The 26,526-nt window shown below is 41.7% G+C and overlaps 1 protein-coding gene across 1 annotated transcript in view; it reads right to left on the bottom strand.

Annotated features, from left to right (window-relative positions):
- Positions 1 to 16,856, bottom strand: part of LOC127545341 (rho guanine nucleotide exchange factor 18-like) — a 50,919-nt gene extending 34,063 nt beyond the window's left edge. The window contains exons 1-2 of the mRNA XM_051972547.1: positions 16,761 to 16,856; positions 1,264 to 1,339 (exon numbers count right to left, since the gene is read on the bottom strand). The gene's annotated coding sequence lies outside the window, so the exon portion shown is untranslated. The remainder of the gene's footprint in view (positions 1 to 1,263; positions 1,340 to 16,760) is intronic.
- Between the last annotated feature and the right edge of the window lie 9,670 nt (positions 16,857 to 26,526).

Raw genomic sequence — 26,526 nt, 5'->3', positions numbered from 1 at the left:
GGGAGTCTTAGGGAAGGAACGGATACTAAAATAAGGAGTGAAGAACAGTGAAAATGGAAGAAGTTGTCTGCCTTAAGGCAAAAGTGATGAGACAGCTCTTGGCAATAGCAGTAATCTTGTCTCAATCACAACAAGTGCCCTGGTGTTACCTCAGTTTCCTTGCTTATTGAAAAGGTCTCAAGTGAGTCTATCTGACAATTATAGCCTCTCCATAACCTCAGCTCAGGACCTCACCTGGCCCTAAACAAATACAATGGCACTCTAACAAGCAACCTGATTTTATCCACTTGAAGACAATTTATAATGAACTCTTTACAGAATATCATTTTACATGTTAAATCTCGAGAGACTCACATATAAAAAGACAAAACATTAATAAAGTTCACTAGTGTCATTAATCTATACAAAGGTAAACTTAGAGAAAGCCTTCCTCCAAAAAGGAAAAATATGAAGCAAGCTCTTTGATAAAGTATAAACAGTTTGTCACACATATTTCTAAATAAATCTTTCCATGTTAGCTCTGCAAAATACCAATTCTAAAGAAAGCATTTTACACACTAAATGTGCAGACTCCCAACAGATATGAAAAATACACACACACGCACGCATTAAATGTGTTTGCACTGGTGCAAAAATTTCTCCACTGTGTTCATCTCATCAGAAAGTCCTCCCAAAAATAGCCTATTGGAGTGTTGCCTCTGAAAGCAGGAACATCCTGGACATGGCAGCAAGAAGCTACTTTAGAAGCACTATCTCCCCTTCAGAAAGAACTGTCCCGCTATCATTTTGTACAATTTTTAATCCTTCCAGATCATTCTTCATTTCAATAAAGATTTTTCTATCAGACTGAGAATATCTCTTGTCTCTGGAGAATTCTAGCAAGCTTCAGTTACAAATAAGTTTTAAATAGACAAGCAGGAAAATGATGTAAAGGAGATTTTCAGATCACTGTTCTAGTCTTTTCCAAGGTCTGAGAATAGATGTAATCAATGAGAAGCTAAAACATTGATTTCTCTTAACTACCTCATTTTGATGTTACACAGCAAGAAGGCTTCATAGAAAAAAAATATCCAAGTGAAAAAGTGAAAAAGTAAAAATCAAAAATCCCAGCCATTCTTCATCCTTGCTACAGGAAGAAAACGGTACCTTGCTTTTAATTCATAAACCAGAAACACTGCCCTTTCTCAAACACAACTGAAATTTTAGAAGTTAAATTTGACTTACATCCTTTTAAAACTAAAAAATGATATTTTAAGAACAAACCTTGATAAAGACTCTGGACTGAACTTTGTGCTGAATTCTGTGGAGATCCTGGAGGTTTATGCTGGAAATCTTTCTGCTATCGAAAAAGAAGACAAGTAACAACAAAAATTACTTTGGGCACAAATTTTGAGTTTTATCCTATTACCATATATCATAATTGCATCATTTTCTACAAATATTTTTGAAGCTCAAAATGTAAAGGTTCAAAGCTCCATACCTTTTCCCCAACTTCAATAATATTTAAACTAGTTTCAAGCTAGTTTGTTTTAAAATTTCACTTTCTTCACATTTATCATTTGCCAACCAGTATTTGAATTCAGGCTAACTGAATTCAAATAAGTAGTCAAAACACCACTGATAACATTTGCAGTAATGGAGGATCTACAAAAACTCTTCACTCTTCCCCCAAGTACCTGAGTTTACTAGTGAAAGCATTCCCATACAATCTTCATACATAGGTACTTCAGCAAGTAAAGAGTTGAAATTGATTTCTAAATATTTGAATCACTGATTTATCTCAATTAGATAATCATTTCAAATGAAGCCACAAGTATACCAAGAAAGGTACATAACTAATCTTTGTTGGAAGAAAAGAAATCATAGCTTGGAAATAAAGGCCTGAAAAAAATTAAAAACCAAAATTTAACAAGAGAAATACTTGGGGAATTTCAATAATTGAATGTTATGGTTAATTTGGATTTAGCCAGAAAAATAATTTTAATTTCAATTTTCCCGGTTGAAAATAGTAAAAACAGCAGGGGTTATCCTAAGAGTACCTGATATCTCCTACAGCAGCTTGTGTATAACAGGCACTCTTTTTAAAAACTTAAACTGAAAATTCAGAAGATGTGACAAAATCTTACTCTCACTAGTTGAAAGTTAGTGTATTTATAAAACTGTAAACCAAAGTAACACCAAATGTTGCTTTGTACAAGTAAATGCTGTTTTTTAACAGCCACCTCTTGCTATTCTGGTGAATATGGAGAATTTACAATCTGAGCCCAAGGTAGTAATGATCCATGCTTGACATCAGAACCACTTCTTTTAGGGATGAACATCCTTAAAATAGATAAATAAAATATAGGTCTATTTCATGACATGGAACATCACTAGTGGAAACTGCGATAAAATGCTTTGATTAAAGATAAGTCTTATTTTAGATCAGGAATTGAAATATCTTTGCAAATATTTACTCATTCATCTTAATATCATCCTTTACGTAGGCAGTGAAAAAGCAGTCATTAATGGATCAATCTTAACTTAAAGGGAAGGTGCGATGGGAATGCTCTAGTGATTCTATATTCTTGATCTTGAATAAAGACAAAGATGGCATTCTCACCAGATCTGAGTGACACAGAAATGAGGGCTACCTCATTTTCAGTGTGTTAAGCCAACACACTGGATGATAAAAGCAAGATCCCCGAGTATTCATCTGGACAGGTTAGGATGAGGAGACAAATCAAATAAGAGATGATCATAAAGTTCTACACTCAAGTTGAAAGAATCAGCTGTAGCTCTTTTTGTAGTGGCAAGGAAATGAAAATTCAGGGAATGCTCATCAATTGGGAATGGCTCAAGCTGAGGTATATGAATGTAATAGAATAATACTGTGCTGTAAGAAATGATGAGCAGGCTGATTTTAGAAAAGCCTGGAAAGACTTCCATGAACTGATGCTGAGTGAAGTGAGCAGAAAAAGAACACTGTACACAGTAGCAGCAAGATTTCGTGATGATCAACTATGATAGATTTAGCTCTTTTCAGCAATATAGTATTCAAGACAATTCCAATAGAGTTGGAATGGAAAGAAAACGCCATCAGCATCCAGTATAAATTAAGGAGACTGAATGTGGATCGAAGCATACCATTTTCATCTTTGTTTGTTTGTTTGCTTTTTCTTTCTTGTAGTTTTTCCCTTTTGTTCTGATTTTTCTTTCACAATATAAATAATATGGAAGTAGATTTCAAAATGATTGTACATGCACAACCTGTATGAGATTGTTTGCTATCTTAGGAAAGGAGGGGGAAAAATTGGAATTCAAAATCTTACAGAAAAATGAATGTTAAAAAGTATCTTTATATGTAATTGGAAAAAATAAAATACTACTAAGTGTATGTGTGTGAAGAGGGGGGAAGAAGCAGCAGTACAAACTTAAGATAGTAGATAATCAGCTGATTTGTTCCCCATGAAAAATATCTGGTGATCTTAAAGAGGCTTGTAAGCTCCCAGAGTCGTCAGGATGATATAATAACAACCTTGGACCTTAGGAACACTTTAAGCTGTCTTAGTCAGACCACATCTAGAGTGCTGCTATCAGGTCTCAGAATCAAACCTTAGGGAATGCAAGCTGGATTGCATGCATAAGAACAAGCAGAATAATAAGGGTATATAGAAGACAGTATCCTTTAATTTGATGGGTCAAATGAAGGAAGTATTATTTCACATAAAGAAGAGAAACTGAAGGGGGAGATGGGATAGCTCTGACTTTGTACAGGAAGAGGGACTGACTTTGTCTGACTTCAGAGATCAGAATCAGAATTAGAGCAAGTGGTTACAGAAACTAAGAAACAAGAGTTGCAAAAAAAAAAAAAAAAAAAAAAAAACAGATTTGGACTACATTTAAGGATATACTTCCTAAAAATCAGATCTGTCTCAACAGTAGAGTGGGCTATTCCCTATCAACAATGGTCTTCAAATGGAGCTTAGATGGCCATTTCTCAGATATTGAGTAGAACTGTCCCCAAATCTCTTACAACTGAGATGTTAGCTAGAGAGTATGCTTTAAATTTTAAAGACAGGAAAAAATGATGGAACCAGACATCAAATCCTATTCTAATTCCCATGTATTATTCTAACAGTTTAAGTTACATGCAGTGTTTAAACTGAGAATCTCTTGTCAATTACTTTCTTGAGAAAAGAAAGCTGGGTTTAAAAACCTACCTTGAGTTTATTGCTATAACTGCAGTCGGCCAGTAAATTCTTACAATTCTTATGAACATTCACTGCACAGTCTGAAATTTTTAAAAAAGTCTAAATTATTCCATAATATCAGTCCATAAAGGAAACAGATGGTATTTTTCAAAATTAAGAGAGAAAGAAAAGTCTAGTTTTAAGTCAAACCCCACAATCTTATTCACCAAAGATAAGGATTTATAAAGCAATGTTACTGGCTGAGCCACTCAAAGAACAAAGAACAACATTCTTGGCAGGAAACCAGTCAGTCATATAACATGACCCCAAAGTACAAATCAGGTACAAACTCATTCTTCACATACAAGGATTCCTAGATGATAAAAATAATGACCCTTGTGCAAGATCACAGATCTCTTTTCCAAAAGGTTACCTCAGTATTATATTATTTATTTAAGATTGCTCTTTTGCCCTTCCCCCAAAAAGATTAAGATAGAAAGCCTAAGATTTTCTGACACATTTTCCTCTGTGAGGGTCAAGGAATAAAGACAACAATATTTCTCCCAACACAGACAAAAATCACATGATTGGGCATCAACATCAACTCTATGAAAATCTTATTAACCAAGAATTCTTGGGGGAGTAAAGGACTCTGCTCTAAAATTCCAAAATCACTTTTTTATTTCTTCCATTACAATCAAAACTCTCCTTCCAGAAGTGAGCTCAACTAAATGTTAAGAGGAAAACACTTCAAGTAAATCACTCACATTTACGCTTGAATGTGAGAAGACTCCTCCCATCAAATGAACCCTTCACAGGTAAAATTCTGGACACAGGGAGACATTTAGGGAAAGGCACATATCCTGCAATCCAGGGAAGCTCCATGAAACCACTCCCTTTTCTACTTTTGGTTCTAAATATGTTCACAATAGTTCCTAGGGAAGCAAAGTGCTCTTGGGATCACTTGAAAGTGGAGTGGCATCTATACTTTGTGCTCTGAGGGATAGGCCACTGGATTAAAATGTCCTTTTTTAATATCAAAGTCTGTATCTATCAAGTATAGAAGAAAAAAAAAAAAAAAGACCCAGAACTTTGAACTATCTGCATCAATTAAATGATCAACATATGAAAATAATTAGGCATTATGATAGGTAAAAAAATAAGTGATTTTTACTGAAAAACATCCAGTTTGAATTCAATTGTACTCAATCTTGTGCAGTCTTTCTACCTCAATTGAAAAGATTATTGGGAAACAATAATTCTTATAGCCAGCCTTTCCACATCTACAAAAAGCTCCCAGAAAATACTTAATAGAAACTAATTTCTCTTCCAACAACAAAAGCACATTGTTAAAAAACCAAGTTAGAAGAGGAAAACACATATATACAAAGCCAGAAGAAAACCTGTTTGTCTTAAATGTATTAGGGAAATTATTCAAGGACACTGCATTTGTGTAAAAGGAAACCTGAAATGGTATTAAGGTCAATGAAATCAACAAAGACCTACTAACAGAAGGCAATGTCTGAATTCCTGCCCAAGGACAGAGTTCACTGACATTAATTTTTCTAAAACATCAAGCTACATACACCCAAAGAAAGAACATTGGGAAATGAATATAAACTGCTTGCATTTTTGTTTTTCTTCCCGGGTTATTTCTACCTTCTGAATCCAATTCTCCCTGTGCAACAAGAGAACTGTTCGGTTCTGCACACATATATTGTATCTAGGACATACTGTAACCTATTTAACATGTATAGGACTGCTTGCCATCTAGGGGAGGGGGTGGAGGGAGGGAGGGGAAAAATCGGAACAGAAGTGAATGCAAGAGATAATGCTGTAAAAAATTACCCTGGCATGGGTTCTGTCAATTAAAAGTTATAAATAAAATAAATGAATAAAACATCAAGCTACAATAGAAAATAAACTAACTTTAGTTCTTTTACAGAACATTAGACCTGACTACTCCCTCCTGTATTCCAAACAAATCTGAACTCTATTAATGGGGATCACTTGCCAGAGCAACCTGATTCTTTTAGACCCCATTCCACAGGTAGGCCTAGAATGTAAATAAAGCACGCCTATCAGTAGTGCTATTTCCAGTGAGGAAAACAAAGCTTACAACTTTAATCAGAGTATGTTAACTGTTCTTAGAAAACAGGATCAAGAATTATCTCAAGTTTTCAATGCTTCTAAGCAATACTGGCTCTAATTTAAAGAAGTCAGCATGATGTTTCTGTACAAAGAAAATGAGAATCTTCCAAAATTTACCAGTATTTCTTCTGAAATGGTATTATTTTTGAGTATGAATGTTTAAACTACTTCATCTCCATTGCTAGTGGAAAACCACTTACGTTACAATACAGTTAGAATATACCTTTGAATTCTTTTAAGAGTTTCTAACAAACAGCCAGTTTACAATCAATATTAACTTTCAAAGCATGGCACTGTCCTCATTCCCCAAAATGGAGATGAAGTCAAATAATTATACACCCTTCAACAAAGATTTGCTTTCAAATATTTTAAACCATTTGTTTAAATGTACTTTAATAATCTGGGTATTAAATTGTTCTCTCCTTTCAGACAATGAAGGTTCTCCAGACATAAAATCTGTCAATACTTTAATGCCACCAACTTACATTTTAATAAAATTTATACCTTTCAAATTGCTTTCACACAAGTCTCACATTTATGGTCTAAGGCAGCTGTAATGTCATCAAATTACAGAACTAGAAAAGATACTTCAGTGAGAAGTGAAGGTATTTTCAACAATGAAAACAGTCCAGAAAAATCAATTCTATTTATTAAAAAAAACAAAAAAACAAAAAACCCCAAAACAACTATCTTTAGAAATAGAGAATTCAGCTTAACTATATATAAGGAGTCAAGCAATAGAAATACACTATTATCACTGAGAAAATTATTGGTATCTAGTCTAAACTTTTTCTTGCTGAGAATTTAGCCCATTTTCTTTTGTTCTGGTTTAATTCAGTCTGACAACTCCACAAATAATTTAAAATAAAAATAAAAACACTATCCTAGGGGCTGTGGAGACAATAAGTAGTCCTTGATTCTAAACCACTTCTCCAGAGACAAGACAAAAGCACAAAGTGATAAAAATCAACATGTAACCCACAGCAAGTCATTTCAATCTCTGTTAGAGTAGGCTTAATCTGTCAAATAATGCAGCAGTTCTGGAAGACATTTACATATTGCTTTTATATTCTCATTCGATCCTAACAAAGCCCAGGGAAGGAGATACTGATACTATCCTCATTTCACAGATGAAGACACTGAGATTTAGAAGATTAAATGATATTCCCGGAGTCACAAAACTGGTAAGAAGAGGCAGGTTTTTAACCTCAGATTCCAAGTCCAGCAATATTTGTTTCTTTCTTTCCTTATTTAACTTATCGTTATTTTATTTCTTTAACTTATAAACTCTTCAAGGTTACCTCTCAAGTGGAGTTATACAAAGAATGCCTGAGCTCAGAGGAGGAAGAAAAAACACTCCTTACTGGCTGGCAGGTGAAACTTCAAGGAAGGGCCAAGGGCAAAGGGCAAGGCAGGGCAACCAAGGGAAGGGAAGCAGAGGCCTGCAGATAGCTCAATTAGGATAGGGCCTGGGGCCAGTGTGCAGGGGCCCTTCCAGGCCAGGCAGAAGAATAAGAACTTTCCCCACTAGGCCCAGATTTCCCCTGCTAACTAGGTAGAATATGCATCAGAAGGATGCAAACACAACTTAATGCCACATTTACTAAGCACTTACTAAAGCCAAAGTGACTTCATTTGATGTTGGGGATCAAAGATAAATTTAGCCCAGAGCCTGCCCTAAAACCTTGCAATTACAACTGGGGAGATATCCAAAGACACAACTATAAGACTTAACTTTAATAAGATTTCTGTAAGATATTTGATGCTAGCAGTTTGGGACCTCCTAAAATAGGGGTTAGTAAACTCGGGCCCCCCACTCATGTTTTTGGTATCAGAGGGTAGCTAGGAATACTGTTTGCATGAGAAAATATTTTATTGTCATTTAAAGTGTAAGAGCCAGAGAGCTCTATTTGGGACTCAGTGAATTTTGACACTTTGCCTTAAAATATTCAATATGGAATTAAGCAGCCAAAGTATTTTGGTGAAATAAAAATACCTTATTTCCTCTATTCTGATCCAACATTTTCCCAACCCAACTTTTATTCAATGGAGGATATCATCTATTGTCCACCTCTGGCTTTCAACATCAAGAAACCATACTTATTGACCTCATCAAGATTTCAAATTCAAAAGCAATTAATTAACCTAGGGAACTGCTGTAGTCAATATGGAGAATGTGATGAAAGCAATGCCGAAAAATTTAAATGAATTTAGTAGCAGTGTGGAGGGTAGAAGAACATGGAAGAATCCAGTCCTTTTTACATCTCTCATATTTCATTTTCTCTAACCATCACTCTGCCCCAATGCAGTCAAATTCTCATAGAAAAGGGGCTCTGAATTCATACATGAAGATCAGTGGACCATAGTGGGCTTAATTTTAAAATGTAATACATCTGTTTTATTGAATTTTTATTTTAAGTATTTCCAATTACATTTTAACCAGTTCCTCTCCAACTCCCCGGTGTTGCTAGCTTTGGGACCATGTGTGGCACCTTGGCTCAAAAATTACCATTCCACACCTGGACTGCTATAAATCTCCCTTTTTAAAAAAATGTTCCCCGATTCTAGTATTAACTCTCTTCAAATCTAACAAAAGTTAACCTAGCATTAGTATAAAGTACTTTTATCATATAGTTCTTCTACTCAAATACTATCAATAGCTCCCTCTTTCCTAGGAAAGAGTCCACATTTTCCCTAGGCCCCTCCACAATCTAGCCCTACTCCAATTCCTCACTGGACAGTTTGTTTGAAAAAAGACCTGTGGATTTAAGTGGACAGTGAGCTCAGTGAGTCCAGTGTGTGATCAGTCTGCATCTTTGCAACCTCTAACCACTGTCCCTTGTTCTGACTTCAGGGGCCAAAGAGAGCATTTGTAATCCCTCTCAGGTGTGGCAGTCTCTCTCTCTCTAACACTCCCACCCCCCAGTCTTCTCTCTGTACCAAACCTCCCCGATGCTCCAGCTGATCCGCCATGCTCTCAACATTGCAACTGCTCGGTCCCTCGAATGTTCCAATTTGCCAAGACCTTTCTGGATCCGCCATCCAGCCTGTCCGCTCCCCTTCCCAGCGCGGTCCCATTTACAAGCCTGGGAAGCACCCCAGCTGCACCCAGCCGAGTCACAGAGACAAGCACAGAGCCTTCAGCAGCTCTTTGAGAGATGACAACCACATCGCTGGCTTAGTGTCAGAGGACTTGACCCCAAACCCTTAGACCAATCTCTCTAGGGCCGATTTCCCTATCTGCTCACTGGAGACCTGGTGACCGCTAAATCTGCTGGTTCTGTGAGCTGATGATACCTAACCACTGAAGCCTTCTCTTTGGATATGGTCTTTCATTCTGTTCTGGACAGCCCTTGCTCAAGTACTATTTAGCTCCGTCTTTCAAACTTTTCCACAAGTGCAGCATGAGATTATCAAATGCTTTGCAAAAATAAACTGTTATCTATAGCATTTCTATAGCAATTCAACTAGCCTAGCAACCATGCAAAAAGAAAATGAGGTTCATCTGGCATGACCTGTTCCTGCGAAGCCAAACTGACTCTAGGATCATTACTACTTCCTTTCCTTGAAGTTCACGAACCATCTCTTTAGTAACACAGTAAAGCTATTTTGTAGATTCCACTCTTGCCTTTTGGGGAAATAAGTCTTGGTCACCTCTTCTGGTCTCTGTGATCTTTCAAAGTGGCTCACTGATCTTATGGAACAACATGGACCAAAAAAATAAGATAGGAAGGAGCAGAAGTGTTGCAATCTTAACCAAATGAAAGTACAACAACAATGAAATTACATATCCAGGAAAGCATACATAATGGGGCTTTGCAAAAAGTTGTATTCTAAGAATGTTATAGAACATGGTCCTCCACCCTTAAGAAAATCTGACCCCTGACCTAGATAACCTCTAAGGTTGCTTCTGGCTTTAAACCATGCTCTGGAGAGTCTTATGTTTCCTACTCTAACTGTGAACAAAACCAGAAACATAACCTGGTTTGATAATGGGTTCCAACTTTTATATTTTGATGCAATTGTATGAAATGCAAATAAGTCTGAAAGAAGCAGTGATAGAAAATATTATTCAGGGACCTTCCAGACAAAGAATTAAACCCCATTTAGATTGACAGGAGGAAAGTGAACTCTGCAAGAGAGATGGCTTGGCCCCAGGGCATGGAGGAAGTGGGAGCTGCCCCCTCAGCCGCTTCATTAAAATCTCAAGTGCAGGGATAGCTGCCCTTTACCCACCATATTCCACCTGGTAGGCCTAGAGCTGCTCCCAGATTGTTGTGTAAAAGAAAATTGGGTTCCAATTCAATAGCGCTGCTCCTCGCCAATTCCTGGAAACAGCCCAGCTTTCACAACAGAGCAGCAAAGCTGACATTCTCAGAGGTTTTTCTTAATCACGTTGTTACTGTTCAGTCACTTCAGGCATGTCTGACTCTTCATGACCCCTATCTTGGCAAAGATACCGGAGTTTGCCATTTTCTTCTCCAGCTCATTTTAGTTTCCTAACTGTGGGAAACGGGGTTAAGTGAGCCGACCAGGATCACAAGTGTCAGGATCACAAGATTTATCTTCCTGACTCCAGGCCTGGCACTCTAGCCCCCGTGCCTCCTGGCTGCTCCTTTTCTTAAACATAACTCACACATTTACGGTACTTTACACCACTACCTCATTTGATCTGAAATAACAATGGCTTCCCCATTTTTATCACTTAAGACACAAATCAAAATATCTAATTCATGAGAGATTGCACTGAAAACCAAGAAAAGAGAGCGATCCCCCAAGCACCGAGAGAAGAAGCGGCAGCTGTGCGTCAGCACCAAAGGCACGCCAGCCATGTGACGGGTGAACATTCCAGGCCGGTGCAGCAGGCAGTCGGATGGCTCTTGTCCCGACAACTGTTGACTCTGTCCTAGCTAGAACCGCCATTCCTCACTCAGAAAGAAACCGCCACCAGCACGCATGCCCGCAGAATTGGACGCAGGTGGGCTTCCTGGGCAGAAGCTCATGTGACCCTCTAATGAGGAAATAAAACCCCCAACTGCACCTGGACCCAAGGCCCTTACAAACCAAACAGCAGGTCACACAGTCACTGGCAGCTGGCGGGACGTGGGAGGCCCCAGGGCCAGGGGAGGCCCCAGGCCAGGGGAAGCCAGGCTTTTCGGGCTCTGGGTGCTGCACTCTATCCTTCTCCCCCAAGCTCCGGAACTGATCCTAGGGAAAATGGCAGACCTGGAGTCTGGAGAGGTTCAAACCTAGGCTGGGACACTTCCTGATGGCATGGACAACCAGGAATCATCTGCCTCAAAACAGATGTGGGCGTGTCCTTGGGGATTGCCCCCCTCCAACTATCTCAGTAACCTCCTCTGTAGAATGGGTTGGTGCTGCCGCAAAGTGACTTACTGCTGCAATGCCAGCTAAGGGACTGCCGCTCACCAAGGAAACATTTACCATTATCTGCAGAATCATGCCAATGTAAGCCATGGTCCTTCTCTACTGCCAAGGAAAGCCCCAAGTTCCTGGTGCCAATCACATAAAGGGGAAAGGATTAATCGGAAAGATGCCTTCAAAGCTCTGTGCTAAGTACACAGGACTAGAGAAAAACGGACCGGACGCATTAACCTTGCACTGAGAAGCCCGACAAACCCCACAGCCGTTACTCATCTAGTCTCATCCTTGGTGGCACAGTGATAGAAAACCGCCCGGAGTCAGGAGGACCTGGGTTCAATGGACCTTCCCAACCAAACCACCACCAAAACCCCCATATAAGAACAGAGCAGGAGGGAGGAGGCAGCAGCACGGAAGGAGCAAGGGGTTCATGCCTATCAGATTCTAAAGAGGCAAGACAAAGGCTGGATGGGCCAGAGGACACACAGATCAGCTCCCGGGCCAATGGAATCGGTGCAGCCGTTCTGGATAACAATTTGGAAGGCGGTGGAGCCACCGAGTCCAACTCTCTCAGAGAAGCCAACCGAGGCACAGAGAGGTGAAGTCACTCCCTAACATCAAGTGCACTACGGGTCAGGCACTAGGCAAAGCTCTGGGGACACAAAAGAGGCAAAGACAGGGAGTCCCTGCTCTCCCGGAGTTTCCAATCTAATGAGAAAACAACAAACAATTGTGTTCAAAGAAGCTGAATACGAGATCAATAGGAAGTAAATGAGAGCTGGAAGGTACCAGAGTGGCTGGGAAAGGCTTCCTATATAAGTAGCACTCATCTTAGCGCAAACTTGAAGGAAACAATGGAAGCCAAAAGGCAGAGATAAGAAGGGAGAGGCCTAGAAGTCAGGAGGACCCGAGTTCAAGTCTGGTCTCAGTCACTCAATACTTTCCTAGCTGTGTGACCTTGGGCAAGTCACTTGACCCCAATTGTCTCAGGGAAAAAAAAAAAAAGAAGAAGAAGGGAGAGCCCTGCAAGCAAAGGGGAAAGGCAGAGAAAGTGTCCAGAGCCTAGAGACTCTAGGAATGGCCAGAAGATTGGAAGAATACCTGGCCCGGAGTGGGATTTAAGGACAGAAGAGCAGGACCTAGCAACCTGCCCAGGATCACAGCTGGGAACTGAGGTGAGAGCAAAGCCCTGGTGTCCCCGACTCTGAATCATCCTGCCAGAGGCAGCAGAAGGAAGCGCACACTTTCCGACATAGCCAAGATGGGAGGGGAGGGCTTGCTTCACCTGACTATAGCTATCTCTTCACATCGTGAGCTTGGGGCAAGGAGCTAATGGGATCTGGAAAATCCAAGTACAATGTTGTGGCCTTCCCTTCATAGCAGGGAAATCTGAACTGTTATGGTATTAGAAGATAAAATGCTTACATTTTACATATGCATATGTATTTTGAGCATTTCTGAGTTTCTAAACTTTTTCTACATCTGTTTGCTGGCCGTCTCATGTTGCAGCTTCCACGAAACTCTCCCAAAAAGTTCTATTTAATTTCTTATGCCAATCTGAAATACATCAAAACCAGGATGGACACAGTCCTGATGTGGATGGATAACTGTGGTTTACCGTATTACAAGGAAAGATTTTATTAGGAATTCATTAGAAGGAGGGGGACAGGTTAGGAAGAAATCACAAAAATAACTGCAATATATAGTTAGAGCACCTGGATTGAGACTTTAGTTCTATTTTACTAATTATATGGCCTCATAACAAGCCATTTTAAACTTCTCTGAGTTTCAGTTTCCTCATATTTAAAATGAAGGTAATAAAATAGAGGACATGTCAGGTTTCTAAATCTTATGACCTTAGATAAGAAAGAACAGAATACAGTAGAAAGCACATTGACCAGGGAGTCAGAATCCTAGGTTCAAGTGTAAATTGTCTAAATTTGGGACTGGGGGAAACCCAGGTTGAAAAATCCAAAGAATCTGTCAAAGTCCCATTACATATTCAGAAATCTTTTAGTCAAGACTGAAAATGCTCTCTTTGTTCATGCTATAGTATGGAAGCATCCAAGTCTGTCACTGTTGCTTAGATCACTCAGTAGGCCCTAGGAACTGACTTTTTTTTCCTGCGGAGATAGTTCTAGTAACGAAACTTTGGATTCCATCATTCTGAGAATCAAATATATTCCTGGAAATACCAATGCAACTTCCACACACACACACACACACACACCCCTTAACTTAAAAAAAAAAAAGTCCTTGAATCCAAGATTGTGGAAAGTACTTTAGAGGTCATTTGTTTCAACCTCCTGCCTGGCACAGGAATTTGTTTTGAAACTTTCCAAGTTTCCTGTGATGGAGTTGGGTTTTTGTTTTTTTTTTTTTTTAATTACAAGTTCTTCCTAATCAAACTAATCTGTCAAAACGGCAGATTAATCCTAAACTCTGCCTAGTTTCCTCAAAATCAGGGACAACCAGCTAGCCCCACATTCAGTTTTCAAGTCTCTACCAAGTATATCAAAACATATCAGAGTCCCAGACAGGTGGTGCTGACACAGGATAAACTGTGTGCCAAAGAGCCAGCTCAGTGTGTGGAGGAGGAAAGAGAGGAAAGGACAGAAGGGGCAGCTCCCACTGCTGGGACCAAACTAATGGAAGCAGTAGCAGTCACACATCAGACCCACTTCTAAATACTGTTCCTTCAGGCAGAAGAGACACTATTCTTATTAAAGACTGTTCAAGTTCCCTGCCAGCTTTCAGAGGGAGGAAATAAACCATCCTATTGCTCCTATCTGCCCTCTCCTCTCCCTCATAGTCTTTCAGTCAATATTTTACAGATATGTATTTTTCCCTCATTTTTTTTTCAATCCCAACACCATACAGACCGTATTCACTTTTTTCTCCCTACTTTTCAAAGCAAACATTTCAATGAGAGGTTCTAACTAACCTCGAGGCCATTTTTTCATTCACCCAAAACTCCTTGGTGTAGTGAAAACTGTACGCGGGTGAGTGGAACACGGGTTCTTGTCATCCACCTTAGACCCAGAGACTGCCTGCTGCTCTCCCCACACACACTCCATTCCAGTGGCCCCCATCTCCCCCCACACACCGCAAGCATCCATCCCTGGCTCCCTAGCCAGCTCCACTCCAGGGCGGCCTCTCAGGATCTCTCCGCACCCTGATAATTTGCACTTACTTGTGGGCATACAAGTTGTTTTTCCAGATCCAATCTAAGCTCTTTGAGGGTAAGGACTGTTTCCTTTTTATCAGTGTCACACACTCAGTAGGTGCTTAATAAATACTTCTGGAATGACAGATCCACATTCTCCCAGGAACTCCTCCCCAAACTTTTCACCCTTTCTTTCTGGGCGGCCCCACCCACCCCTTCCTTATTCCACAACCCCAGGAATCCCATCCTAAGCCGCTCACACTCGCCTCCACCAGAGCCCCGTGGGGCCCCAAGGTCTCACCCCCGCTTCCCAGGGCTCGGCATCCTCACTTCCCAGGCAGATATTTCCCCCTTCCTCTTCCGTTCTTAAAGCCCCCAGAATGTCCCAGCCAGGCCATCTCCCTTATCTCTTCTGTCCACACCCCTGCCTCTCTCTAAACCTACTTGCCAGTCTCAGCCCCTTCTCGCCAGGCCTGGAACGCTTCCCCTCCTGACTCCAGCCTCACCTTCGGGGCCCTCCCCAATGCACACCTTCTGGAGGATGCATTTGTCACCTCCTCCTCAGGCTGGAACCGGACTCGGGCTCGGGCATCCCGGGCAAAGCAGCCCCCCAACATCCCTGCTCCCTAGCCAGCTCCACTCCAGGGCGGCCTCTCAGGATCTCTCCGCACCCTGATAATTTGCACTTACTTGTGGGCATACAAGTTGTTTTTCCAGATCCAATCTAAGCTCTTTGAGGGTAAGGACTGTTTCCTTTTTATCAGTGTCACACACTCAGTAGGTGCTTAATAAATACTTCTGGAATGACAGATCCACATTCTCCCAGGAACTCCTCCCCAAACTTTTCACCCTTTCTTTCTGGGCGGCCCCACCCACCCCTTCCTTATTCCACAACCCCAGGAATCCCATCCTAAGCCGCTCACACTCGCCTCCACCAGAGCCCTGTGGGGCCCCAAGGTCTCACCCCCGCTTCCCAGGCAGATATTTCCCCCTTCCTCTTCCGTTCTTAAAGCCCCCAGAATGTCCCAGCCAGGCCATCTCCCTTATCTCTTCTGTCCACACCCCTGCCTCTCTCTAAACCTACTTGCCAGTCTCAGCCCCTTCTCGCCAGGCCTGGAACGCTTCCCCTCCTGACTCCAGCCTCACCTTCGGGGCCCTCCCCAATGCACACCTTCTGGAGGATGCATTTGTCACCTCCTCCTCAGGCTGGAACGGGACTCGGGCTCGGGCATCCCGGGCAAAGCAGCCCCCCAACATCCCTGCTCCCTGCAGCCAGCCTTGCCCTCTCCATCTCGGGGTCCCGAGGTCTCACCTCAGATCTGAGACCCCAGAATGATCCGAGCCCTTGCCACCTCCCAGGGCCCCAGAGTCCAGGCTCTTGCCCAAGCCCCCACCTGCTCCTTCCTAAGCCTGGAGTGCAGGTACTCAGCACCTCCCAATGCCCTGCTCACCCAGGCTGGACTCCGGTCTTTGTGGGCTTCCCAGTCCTTCTGCAGCCCCCTGCGCTCCCAGCCCCCTCAGCTCCCTGAAATCCCACGGCCTGAGCCAGCACTCCAGCCCCCCACCCTCCTAAATCTAGGCCCCAGCACCTGTGCACCCCCAAAACCCAGGGACCAGCCCCTCTGCACCCCTAACCCCCCATGAACTTGGGCCCCAGCCCCTGTGCACCCCCAGCCCGTGCCCCCAGAACCTTGAGCTCCAGCTTCTCAGCACCTCCTGAACCTCGGGTCCCAAGCCCTCTGCACCCCCAGCCTGCCGGCCCCTGAAGTCTAAGTCCCAGCCCCTGTGCACCCCCAGCCCCCCTAAACTTAGGCCCCAGCCCTTCTGCACCCGCAGTCCCGGGCCGCAGCTTCCCGGCCGCCGTCGCGCGGTCACCCAGAAGGACTCACCAGGCCACACCGCCGCCGCCTCCTTTAAGCACCCCAAAGAGCCACAACCACCGCAAAACTCGGTATACTGAGCGCCTATGGACTCGGAGCCGGAAGGGGACGCCGAACCGTGCGCTCTGCGCAGGCGCCCGCCCCGCGGAGGGGGGGCGGGACCCATCCCACGTGACCTCTAGAGTCCCAGCGCCCTGGGGCGGGGGAGGCAGGCTCGCGCCAGTCCGTAGCCCGGGGTCAGAGAGCTCAGAGCGGCCCCTTCGAGGGGAGGGGAGGGGTGGGGTGAGGTGAGAAGAAGCGGGGAGGGAACGTCTACCGAGTCTCCCAGAGCCGCCCTCCCCTTCCTCCCGCGCGCGCTTGCTTTCCGGGACCGGACACGAGGTCCGAGTTTGGGGCCCCTTTCCCTTTCCCCTCCCGACGCTGAGACAGGGTGAGGAAACTGAGGTCCCGCGGACCCGAGCTCGGGCGCCCCGCGACATCCCCTCCGGTCCCGCTAAGAAATGGGCAGCATCCGCCCCTAAAAGGATCGCGGTGCCCATTCCTCTGCACATTGTAAAGCACCAGAGCCCCGGACCTGAGTTCCAATTCTACCCCGGGAGGGATCCTAGGCGAACCCCTCAGTCCCTCAGGGCCTCCAATTCTTTGACGGAGAAGACAGAGCTCAACGCACGCAAACGCTGAGCTCGGAGTCCCAAAAACCTGAATTCAAATTCGAGCCTCCCCAGCCGTATGACCTTCCCGTAACCTCCAAGACCGAGTTGGAGGCCCGGAAGAGTCGGACCCGAACAGAAGTACTGACTGACTGGGCTCGGGGAGGAGCGGGGCTGAGCCGAGGCAATCCCGGCAGAGGGACCCTGCCCTCAGGGCGCTTACTTTCTAATTCGGGAAGGCTGCCCCCTAAGAGGCTCTAGAAAGCGAAGACTTTCCTCCTGGGGGAGGGGGTGGCCAAGGACCCAGAGCCCAGAGTGGTGGAGAAAAGAGTCAAGATGAATTTGTGTCGAGGCTTCAAGGAGATATTTTATCTAAATAAAGCATTTTGCAAACCTTTGAAGCTCTAATTTTAATGGAAAAGTTTTACGTTGAGCTCTATTGTTATTAGTCAACATTTATTAAGCACCTACCAAGACCCAGGCACTATATGCTAGAGACACAAAGAAAGGCAAAAAAAAAAAAAAAATAGCTTTAAAGGAGCTGACCATCTAATTAAATTCCCTCAATTTTAAGCGATAGCGGTGGGGGGGCGATACAAACTGCTGTGGACAGCAAAAATAGATAACTGACTAAATTAGGAGGATTAATTGAGGGAAAGCATTGGTATTAAGGGGGATCTGGAATAGCATCTTGTTTGGAGATAAAGAGAAAAAATCCTTTGCTCTTCCTCTTTCACAATTTCATAGATACCAGAGAGACCTTTTAGACTGGGAACTCTTTGAGAGAAGCAGCGCTTTTGCCTCTTTCTGTATCCTGGTACATAATAGCCACTTAGTAACTATTGGTTGATTGACTAAGAAATTGCTTGGGATGTCCATCTATGATCAAACTTTTGGCAAGTAAGTGACCAGTCCACCTTCTTTTCTGGTCAGAAATGTCCTTGCTGACTTCTTTTGTACCACTTCCTGTGTATAAATTACATATAAAAATACATATATACACACATATGCGCCAGTGTCACATACATCTAACACGTCATGTATATTTATTGTATGTATGTTATATGTATTGCAATATAACTTATTTTGACATTGCAAAGCATGTATGTGATCACATGATACACTGTGTATGTAGCATATTTCCACACATGCACATGTGTGTCATATGTTCTGTATCCTAATGACATGAATATTTCCATTGTCCTTTAGGTCATCTAGAACTGTGACAGTAAGCTGACACAGTGGATAGAGCACTTGGGTTAAGAGAGAAGAATCCAAATCCAGCCTCAGACACTCATCTGCTCTATCATTTGGGTAAGTCACTTACCCTCAGTTTTCTTAATAAAATGAGAATATTATAGCACATCCCTTTCAGGATTACTATGAGGATAAAATGAGCTAATATGAATAAAAACACTTTGTATGAGCCCCTTGAAGTGCTACCTAAAAGCTAGTAGTAGGAGTGAGCCTTTTTGGCAGGACTTGAAATCAGTCCTCCCTTATCTCAAGTGTTCTAGCCATTGTGCTAATCTAGAATCAAAGTTGTGTATTTGGAATGAAATGTTTTTGATTCAACTTTTTTTGTTGTTTAGTCATGTCTGATTCTTCATGATTCTATTTGGGGTTTTCTTGGTAAAGATATTGGAGCAGTTTGCCCTTCCTTCTCCAAATCATTTCACAGATAGGAAACTGAGGCAAATGGGATTGTGACTTACCAGGGTCACACAACTAGTAAGTATCTGAGACTGGTTTGAACTCAGGAAAATGAGTCTTCCATCTAGTTGCCTCTTTGATTCAATCTAATATTTATTCAGTGCAGTGCATAGAGCTTGGTGCTGGAGAAAGAATCAGGTTAGAGAAATCATGTCCTCATAGGTGAACAGTTACTCAAAGGTCAGTGAAAAGATTCATGTCAGTAGGTTGCAGTATATACGTGTGTGTATGTGTATAGATGCAGGTATACACACACTCCATATACACACACACAATTAACCTGGAGCAAGAAGTAGCATAAAAGGGTCAGCAGGGGCATGTCTGCCCAGAAAAGGAGGTAGCTACTCATTTATCAAGAATAAGGAGTCATCGATGGACATCCCCAAGTATTCCCTTGGTGGCCATGAAATTATGAAAGAGCAAGGAGAGCTTTCAGTGTCTGGGTGACCTCCCTAAGCCAGGTTTACATAAGAAAAAGAACAGAAATCCTAGGATGAGGAGGTACGGAGGGCTTGTGGTCAGCACAGGTAGAGGGAGTAGCCATACAAGTGGAACTGAATCATAGCTTCCTCATAGTATGGAAGAAGCATCTATCTACAGGCGTCATCTGCTCTATAGCCAAACCCTCCTATACTATGGTCTTCTTCAATTAGAATATGAACTCCTTCAGAGCAAGGATTGACTCACTTTTCCATTGATGCTCTCTCTAGTCCTTAGCACATAATTAAAACTTAATAGATGGTTTTTCATTCATTAACTCATTAATGCCTCACCATGCCCCCAGTGTGAAGTGGGACCTTGGGCCTTCTCTTAATGATAGGTATGAGGTGCCAGACTAGAATGTCAATAAGTGTGGCTGCATATCTGTGGGAATTATCCTTTGGGGCATTGTGTGTGACTAATTATATATTAAGTTTAACTGGCCATTTGATGATGTTCTGTCTGTAGCAGATGGTAATAAAGTGGGCTGAAACGTCTTTGCTGAAAGGTCAGAGGGAGGAGCTGCTGCTGCTGCGGCTTCAGTACTAGAGGCAATGCCAGCCCCCAGCCCTAGACTGGCTTCTATGAGAAGAGAAATGTCTGCCACCAAGAGTAGATCACAGGTCCTAGATTCCCATCCCAAGTTACCTGGCGTTTATCTGGTATTTACTCATCTGTGCATGTATGCGCACATCTCTTTCCATCTCTTTCAACTCAAGCTTAGCAAAGAGCCTTGTGCCCAACAGACACATCATCAATATTTATTGAATTGATTAGAATTGGATCTCAGAATATTAGAGCTGGAGGGGATCAATGCCCTTATTTTAACAAAGAAGGAAATGAGGAAGTGTTTTGTGGTAGAAAGAGTTCTGGATTTGGAGTTGGAGAACCCAAATTCAAAACTCAACTCTCCACTAGTTGCATTATATTGGACAAGTTACTTCACTCCCTTGGGCCTCAGTTCACTCAGCTGTAAAATGTAAAAAAATGACTTCTAAAATTCCTGCCAACTTTTCATCTGTGGAAATTAAAACTAAGGAAGGTATATTTAGACAAATGAGTAAATACAAGAAACATATCTGGTAATTTGAGATGAGGATCTATGTCCAATGAACTAGTGGGTAGCAGAATAGACTGGGCAGGACAATCGGCAAATCAGTAAACAGTAAGCACCTACTATGTGGTAAGCACTGTCTAAGCACTAGGGATACTTACCAAAAGAGGCAAAACACAGTCCCTGCCCTCAAGGAGCTTACAATCTGAAGTGGAAGACAACCAGCAAATAGGTACAAACAAGGGATAACAGAGAGAAGGCACTAAAATTAAGAGGAGTTGGGGAAAGCTTCCTGTAAAAGATGGGATTTATAGGAAGCCAGGAAACACAGAAGTCAGAATTCAGGAGAGAGAGCATTCCAGGCATGAGGGACAGCCAGAGAAAATGTCCAGAGCTGAGAGATGAAGGGTCTTGTTTGTGGAACAGCCAGAGTTATTGGATGGAAGAGAACATGGCAAAAAAGTATAAAAGGACAGGAAAGGAAGGAAGAGCCAGGAAGAGAACCCAGAAGTGATAACAGGGAGCAAAGAATACTCTAACTCCTCTATTTTGACCAGTCCAAAGGTCTGGGTCCAAGGAAATGGGCAAAGATGCAACCAGTATTGGAAAGGGTGGGCAGATTGGTAGTGTCATCTGGCCAAGCCAAATTTCAATAATAAAAGATGGAAGAAGTGGGAAAGGAAAAGAATTAAGATGAAGGGAAGTTCATTACTAATGCAACAGGGAAGGAGACCCATTACCTTCCCAGGCAAGTCCACTCTTTTATGACCTGGCCAGCTCCATAGTATAGCTAACAGAGTTCCAGGCCTGGATTCAGGAAGAACTGAGCACACATTTAGCCTCAAACATTTACTTGCTTTTTTGACCCTGGGCAGGACACTTAACCCTTTTGCCTCAGTTTCCTCATCTGTAAAATGAGTGGGAGAAGGAAATGCCAAACCTCTCCAGAATTTTGCCAAGAAAACTCCAGATGGTGTCACAAGGAGTTGGACATGATTGAAATAGAAATGGTTGAGAAGCTTCCTCCCCACCCCCATCAACCCTAAATTAGTATCTTTGAAAATTCTCCCCATTGAAATGAATATAAACTGTTTGCATTTTTGTTTTTCTTCCCGGGTTATTTTTACCTTCTGAATCCAATTCTCCCCATGCAACAAGAAAACTGTTTGGTTCTGCACACAGATATTGTATCTAGGATATACTGTAACCTATTCAACATGTAAAGGACTGCTTGCTATCTGGGGGAGGGGGTGAAGGGAGGGAGGGGAAAAATCGGAACAGAAGAGAGTGCAAGGGATAATGTTGTAAAAATTTACCCTGGCATGCGTTCTATCAATAAAAAGTTATTAAAAAGTTAAAAAAAAAAGAAAATTCTCCCCATTGCTCCTATTTCTGCCCTCTAAGTAGTCAAATTAAATACCTCCTCTATATCAGAACTTCTTAAACTTTTTCTACTCATGACCCCTTTTTGTCCTGAGAAATTTTCACGCAGATCCAGGCATATAAGTTTACAAATCAAACATTTACTGATGATAAATCATAATTTCTAGATCCTCACATTCAATTACACAATTACATAAGGGGTCACAACCCATAATTTAAGAGGCTTTGCTATATATGAGAGCCTTCAAATAATTCACAGATATCTGCTCCACTAAGTATTTTCCTCTACACATTAAGCATTTCCTTCATTTGGCATTTATACAAGAGGGGCTCATCAAGATCCTTTATTGTCCTGCTTGCCTTCCTCTAATATTTAGAATTAAACATGATATTTCAGATGTGCTGTGATCATGGCACAAAATACCAGGATGATCACTTCTTTGAACCTTGATGTCATTCCTCTATTAAAGCAGCCTGAGATGACATCAGATTTCACAGATTTCATATCTCCTAGATGGTACTCATATTTAACAAGTAGTCTATAGACATCTTCAAATGTTTTTCAGAAGGACTCCTATCCAAATATGATTCCCTCATCTTATACTTAGAAAGTCCAATTGTGAGGGTTTTCTGAATTATTTGCTTCATACCAATTGGATATCGTAAAGAGAATGCTAGATCTGAGATCAGGAAGAACTGAGTTCAAATGCTGCCTCTGATACTTGCTAGCTATATGACATGGATAAATGGATTAACTTGTAGGATTTCCAGTTTCCTCACCTGTAATACAAGGCTCAGATGAAACCATAAATGCAAGATACTTTGGCCAATTTTGCCATAAATGTCAGTAGTAATTATCATCCCCAGTCCTAATTGCAGGGGTATGCATAGAAAAGGTTTTAAAAGTTTCATTCCCTTTTACAGAAGAGGTGTTATGGGCCAGAACTCTGAATTTGAAACAAAGGACTCTTACAAGGTACTAAGTCAGGGGAATTGATAGAGACAATAGTTATCTAATTCATTTAATTTAATTGATTTAATTATGATTGATTTAATCCTACAAGGAAATGTTATGGGCTAGAATTTGAAACAAGGTACTAAGTGGAATTGAGGAGACAATGGGTAAATCTAGTTTAGCATTGATTTAATCCGACAACAAATAATGGTTTCCCAGTGATATAATGATTAGTTTGTACTCAATGGTAGCATATAAGCTAGAAGCCTCAGCCAGGGAGATTCAGAGATTCAGAGACAAGCGGACAGAAGGCTGGAGGCTGCAGGCTGGAGCATAAGCCCTTGGACTCAGACAGATTCATCCCATCTCACACCACCTGGGTGGCAGGCTCTCCTCCTTTGCTTTTCCACTGAAACCAAGACTCCAGAAGGCCCCCAGAAAACTAGCCGAGCCCCAAGTGAAGGAGATAAGACTTTGAAGGAGACTAAAGGAAATCTCAGTAGAGACCATTGCCTTTTAGAGAAAACATTACATTTTGGCACCCAAACAGGGACTTGAATCCTGGATCCTCAGATCCTCATTACATTTTAGAAAGAATATTACAAAAAGGGAAAGAGAAAATTGAGGGACAGAGGATCAAAGAAGAAATAAGATTTTTGCTTGAGGAGGGCAGGAGAATAATAACTCAATTGAAAGAATGTAAAGTTGTTCTGCTTTTACAGTGTTTCTATTTTCTCACAAAGGAGCATATATGACCTTTGTACTAGAAAATGACCAACAGGGAAGGTGATTACTGAGGTGAGTAAGGAGGCAATTGAGCTACCTTTGATGAACCTAGCCCAGATATACTCCAACCTTATGTCTGAAAGAATGGGTAGATATGATGACTGAGCCATTGTCGGTGACATCTGAAGGGCTAGAAAATGGAGAGAGGAATCACAAGATTGGAGAAGGGCAAAGGTACCAATGCGACCCCCCCAAAAAAGAGAGAGAGAGAGAGAAAGAAACAGTAAACAGAATCTTTTAAATTTGACTTCAATTTCTGGGGAAATTCTAGAATTGAATATTACAGACAAGGTTGGAAACATCTAAAAAGGGAAGCAGTAATTATGGAGAGCCAAGATGGTAGATGCAACAAAGACCAGGTAAGATTAACCTGATTTCATTTTTCATGGTATAATTTTTATTATAGAAATGAAATGAAAGCTCTTATATCCCTGATAGAGCTTACCTAGATTTTCAGCAAAGTTTTTAATAAGATCTCATATTATTCTTGTGGAGAAAATGAAAAGATATGAACTAGATGATAATTAAATGGATCCAGAACTGACCAGATAGCCAAGTAGTTGTTAATGATCCAATGGACCAAGGTTCTTCAGTGGAGTGTCCCAGCAAATGGTGCTTTTTAACAGTTCAGTAATATAGTACTGAATCAGTGATATAGGTAAAAACATAAATGCTATACTCATCAAATTTACAGATAATCCAGAGCTGGGAGGGGAAAGCAAATATATTGGATGACAGTTAGGATCCAAAAGTTAGGACAGTTAGGACAAACTAGAACATTGAGTTGAATGTAATAAAATGACATTCAGAAGACATAAATATAAATAAAGTCTTGTAAATGGGTACAAAAATCAGCTTCACAATACAAGATTGGAGAGACATAGTTAGACAATGGCTAGTCTCTAAAAGATCTAGGGGTCTCAGTGGACTGCAGGCTCAACATAAAGTATCAAAGTAATGCAGAAACAGGCAAACAGTTCAGGTTTGGGCTGCATTGGGAAGTATAGTTTCTAGGAATGCCAGAATACAGGAATGCCAGTCCCACTGTGTTACACTCAGACCTCAGCAAGAATTTCATGTTTATTTCTGTGCATACAATTTAAGAAGGAAGTTGATAAGCTAGAGAAGATCAACAGGAGGGCTACAAAGATGACCAAGGGCCTTGAGTCCATTTCATATGAGGCTCGGTTGAAGGAAATAGAAATATTTAGCCTGAAGAAGACAAGACTCAGGGGAGATACAATAAGGACCTTGAAGTATTTTCCAAGTCAAAAGGAAGAAGAGGCTCAAGGACCATTTGTTTGGTATATTATAATAGAAATTTCTTTCATGGATGCATTACGGCCTCTGACATCCTTTCTAATAAGAAGTCTGTGACTCTGGGGAAACAGAGGCCCACAAAAGGGAAGCATTTTCTTCAGTCACAAAATGAGGGTTCAAGCTTGTGTACAAGAGTATACCAGTCATTAACTTGCTTTGGGTTTTGTTTGTTTGTTTGTTTTGGGGTTTTGGTTTTTTTTTTTTTTTTTTTTTGGAAGGAAGGCAGCAACCCTCTGCTATCTAGTAAGAGATAACAGATTTCTCCAAGGCTGGGTTTTTTAAATGGGGCCCACAAACTTATTTTTATAAATATATTTTAATAGTTGGTTTTCTTTGTGATAAATAGCGTTCTCCTCTAGATTACCAGTAATAGCATCCATTACCCAAAAGAAGTTAAAAAACAAACAAAACTCAACTCTATTGGAAGCCAGCATCAGGCAGCCTTTTCTCCCCAAAGCTAAGCAGGCAGGAAGGCTGACTCTGCAGGGGACTTTCCCCTGCCCTGTGCCCTCCGGCTATCACAGCTATAAACCTGTGTATGATCTGGCTTTTCCAGTCTTATTTCATACTATGCCCCTTCATACCCTGTCCGATTCCAGTCCAACTGGCCTGCTGGCTACTCCCTGTGCACCACGTTCCACCTCCACTGTGTGTCTTTGCACTCATGTCCGAATGACCTCCACCCCTAATGGCCCATCTCTTTCATCTCAATCTAACTTCTTGAATGTACCGATCAAGGAGACCTGCTTTTTCTGATTCCCAGAGCTGTTAGGACTTTTCACCCTCTTGGAAATACTTTGCCAAAATAGAATGTAAGCTCCATGAAAGCAGCTGGTTTTATTTTTGTATTTGTATCCTGATGTTTAGCACACAGCAGGAGCTTAATGAATGTCTGTTGATTGGCTGAGGATATATGTACATTCCAGTAGAAGGGAAGCCCTCTGGAGACAAGGACTCTTTCATCATTGTTTTTGTATCCCCCAGGATAGTAGATGTTTAAGAAATATTCTTAGATCCATAATAGCTAGTATCTATGTAACACTTTAAGATTTACAAAATATCCTTTGCATATATTATTTCCTTTGATCTCACAGCAACTCTGGGAGGGAAGTGCTACCATTATTCCCATTTTACAGATGGAAAAACTGAGGCAGAGTTTAAAGGCCTTGCCCAGGATCACCCAGCTAGTATGGCTCTGAGACAGGAACCAAACACAGAACTTTCTGAATCTAATCCACTGTGCCACTTCATTGTCTAGATTTAGCACAGGAAGGGACCTCAGAAGCCATCTAGACCTGCTTTATTGTTTTGCAGATAAGGAGGTTAAATGACTTTGCCCTGGTTCTCAAACTGATTGAATGAAATTGAAACTAAACAGAACGAAGACTTATGAAATCTCATTCCCACTAGGTCCTGGACCATAGTTATGTCTAA

Source organism: Antechinus flavipes, chromosome 1 (assembly GCF_016432865.1).
Source record: "Antechinus flavipes isolate AdamAnt ecotype Samford, QLD, Australia chromosome 1, AdamAnt_v2, whole genome shotgun sequence".
NCBI lineage: Eukaryota > Metazoa > Chordata > Mammalia > Dasyuromorphia > Dasyuridae > Antechinus > Antechinus flavipes.
Note: the sequence above shows the minus strand (reverse complement) of the source record. Positions and strands in the feature narration are given on the sequence as shown.